Raw genomic sequence first — 3,533 nt, 5'->3', positions numbered from 1 at the left:
ACGTGGCACCACTGGAGGAAGTGCAGGAGGTCGTGGCCAACGGTCTCCCTCTGACTATCTTTGACAGCTCTATCATCAGCTCTATCATTCATCCGGTTCATTGATCTTTCACTGTAGGCTCTCGAGCCAATTGTCCTCTGTTGTCCACAGTGAAAGCACTGCCCCGTCAATAAGTAACACCGACCTATACTGCGGATTATATCTATACTAGCATTTTATTGCAGATTGACCCTGTTTACCACATATCTGACAGAAAATACTTGATCGATAAGATTTGCCGCCGCGAGATGGAGAGGTAGCAGAGGAAGGCATCTTAGTCGGTGCTGATGATCGACGATTTAGTTGATTAAAACGTCCTCGGCCTCAACCTCGTTGTGCATTCAATGTCATTGAATTACTTGATAATTGAAGTGAACCAAGTTCTTTGTTGAGCTCGTGAGCTAGATTAAGCTCTTCGCTGCACAGGTGAGTATACAATTGATCAAGTGGGATGGTTTGTAAATTAGTTTTGATTGCAGTTTTGAAATCTTGATATGTAGCTGGTAAGCCGTTCAACGTATAGTGAATTATATCTTCAGAATCGAGTGATGCTCCTACAGACGCAAGCGAATCAACTTTGGATTTAATTTCCAATAGATTTTGTGCCATTGTATGATCCTTCATGGAGGAGTGTTGAAGCTCGTTTTTGAGTTGCATAATCCTGGAGCGAGTAGTGGACTAAAGATGTTGTCCTATTGTTGCACATATGTCCGCACAATGCTCCAGAGAAAGCACATATGGTAACAATGCCGGAGAGATGTCCGAATACAAGGCTGTTGCTAGATTCTGATAAACCAGAATCCAAGTGTTGTGATGAAAATTAGGAGTGGGTAAGCCTTGGGAGTCTGTTGTATACTTAGGCGGACATGTACAGGAGCCATCTAAAAAACTTTCAAAGCCATTTGCTTTGAAGAGTTTAAGAATTTGGGACCTCCAAATGAGAAAATTTTCCGCTAAAATGGGAGTAACAATGGTATTCTTGACATTTGTCTTATCATACCTTAATTTATAGATATTTGCATGTACTTCGTGAAACATTTGGCTAATATTAGAGATTCTATGTACATCTGTGCAAATAAACTACTAATATAATACCAATTCATTAAAAAATCATTAACACAAAGGAAAATGAACAGACTTGCTCATACTCAGGGCAAATTATTACATCCGGTCACCGGACGTGAAGATAGGTCCGGATATTAATGAAATATTATTTTAAATTAAGTGTGTCAAAAGCGCAGGTATAGCACAGTCAAAAGCGCAATCAAAGCGCACATAAAGCGTAGTAAAAAATGCAATAAAAAACGTAGGTGACGTGACAAGTTTTTATTGGATGTCCGAACCTCTTCTCTGCGTCCAGTGATCGGATGTAATAATTTGCCCATACTCAGACAACTCTATAAAGAATCAATGAAATGTACAAAGCAAGCATGACGAATAAAACATCAACAAAAAAAAATTAGATGAAAAAAATCCACCAGACAACAAAACTAATCCATTATTTCTTCCATTAAGCATGTTATTCGACTCCAAACTAGAAGCTGGAAGCATTTCGACAAGCTTAAGGATCGCTTTCGAGATTTTTACTGATGTCTTTTTGGGGATTATAAGATCGTTTCTGGTGCAATTTTGGTATTTGGATTAAGATGAAGTTGGCCAACCCCTTGCCATTCTATCTTTGGATAGCCCTTGTGGCAACCATTGGTTTTGTTGGATGGCCTTTTGCTGGACATTCTTATTTGGTGCTCACATGGAGAGCTTTATTTGTTTGAGCTGTAGACCATTAGCTTCTGAGTCCAATTAGTATTTTTGCCCAACATTACTCTTTTGTTATTTGTTCTGATATTTTGAGTTTAATTTTGGTTTTTTTTTTCTTTTTTCTCTTTTGGAGAGCTGTATTTGTTTTACAGCTCTTTTTTTCATTTTTTAGTTTTTGTTTGCTGCTTTTAGCATAGTTTGTAACTGGTTTTTTTAATATAAGGGCTTTGCCCATAATTTTCTCAAAAAAGAAAAAGGCAAAACTTTTAAAACGATCATATTTTATGTAGGAATTTGGATAATGAATGATGTATAAATTTAATTTAATAAGGATAAAAAATGTGTTGCAAGATTGTGTTTTGTCTGAATACGCAAAAAAAATTTTGCGTTTTAACAGAACATGTGAATAGTAATTGTGTTTTCTGTTAAAACTTTTTTTTTTTTTTTTTGTATTTTCTATTATTAAAATTTTTATATATGAATGAGTTAGTTTTAAATTTTGATAGATATAAGATTTTTTTTTAATTATTTAAAAGAATATATAATACGCATATCTCATAATTTCTTAAAAAATAATTCTTATAATAGTGATAGATTTATTTTTTACATATAGCTGAAAGGATGTTAAGGATTTCATAGTAGTGGACTGTAATTTTCTATGAAAATTATTATGGATAAAATAAATTTTTTTGAAAGCTATAAATTATTAAAAAATTAATAATCAAATAAAATCATGACAACTATCTTAAAGCAAAATTATGAGAAATTTATGTCAAATAATTTTCTTACAAATTTGTTTTCAAATTACAGTCACATTTTAAAAATTAATGAACAGAATAAGACCGTCTGATGTAAATTTTGATCATCTCAAAATGAAACTTTTATTCCCAACCAAATATGGTTTTGTTACGTCAAATGTAGATAAAAATTGGTAAATAAAATTGATTCCGTATATTTGATTAAATTTTAAAACTTCTAACTTTTGCTTTCAAAATTAAATTTAATATAACTAAATCTAAGCTTATTTTTATATTTTTATTTTTTTGAGGTAAATTGACGGCTTAGCCTATTCTATAAAAAGAATAAGGATTACAAAAAAGAACCAAAGAAGAACTTAGTCGACAAAAAGAGGCTTAGGCAAAATGGGAAAAAAAAAAAACAAATAAATATAACTCAGGAAAAAGAGAATCAAAAGAAATAGAAATCATGTTTGGTCGGGACTCAGAACAAGCATGTAAGATTATAGAAGAAATCAAAACCTCCTTTGATTGCCCAGTTAATTTCACATAAAGTTAATATATTAAATTAGCATGCAAAATTTTGTTTTAGATTTATATATTAGGTAGATTAGTTTCTGAATTTTTTAAATAAAATATTTAATCTTTTCTTAATTTCTGTTTACTTTTTTTAATCTACTTAACATGTTTAAACTTAGATAAATTAATTAAATAATTCATAACTAAAAAATATATATTTTATAATTGAAAGCATATATAATAAACTTTAATTTATTGGCCACATACTTAGTTATTATTGGCGACATACTTAGTTATTAAAATGATCCAAACTTTAATCCGAAGGGAAGTCACGGTCAGATAGAAAAAATGAATTATGGTCCTTCACTTTACATCACATTCCTATTTTTGAATCCTACATGAATTGTGAGGGCAACCCTCCCAATATGGAGTACTTTCAATTCATTTTTTCTATTGTCATTTTAATGAATTGACTAATAA

At 31.4% G+C, this 3,533-nt stretch overlaps 1 long non-coding RNA gene across 4 annotated transcripts in view; it reads left to right on the top strand.

Annotated features, from left to right (window-relative positions):
• LOC110106731 overlaps window positions 1-1,989 on the top strand; it is a 34,651-nt gene extending 32,662 nt beyond the window's left edge. For 2 of the 4 annotated variants that reach the window (XR_003700449.1, XR_003700448.1), the window contains one exon: window positions 1,555-1,989. This is a non-coding gene — a long non-coding RNA (uncharacterized LOC110106731). The remainder of the gene's footprint in view (window positions 1-1,554) is intronic. The other 2 variants (XR_003700446.1, XR_003700447.1) reach the window with 2 other exon arrangements.
• The last annotated feature ends 1,544 nt before the right edge of the window (window positions 1,990-3,533 follow it).

This window comes from Dendrobium catenatum, unplaced genomic scaffold (genome assembly GCF_001605985.2).
Source record: "Dendrobium catenatum unplaced genomic scaffold, ASM160598v2 fragScaff_scaffold_390, whole genome shotgun sequence".
NCBI classification, from domain to species: domain Eukaryota; kingdom Viridiplantae; phylum Streptophyta; class Magnoliopsida; order Asparagales; family Orchidaceae; genus Dendrobium; species Dendrobium catenatum.
The sequence above is the reverse complement of the archived record's forward strand: the minus strand, read 5'-3'. Positions and strand labels throughout refer to the sequence as shown.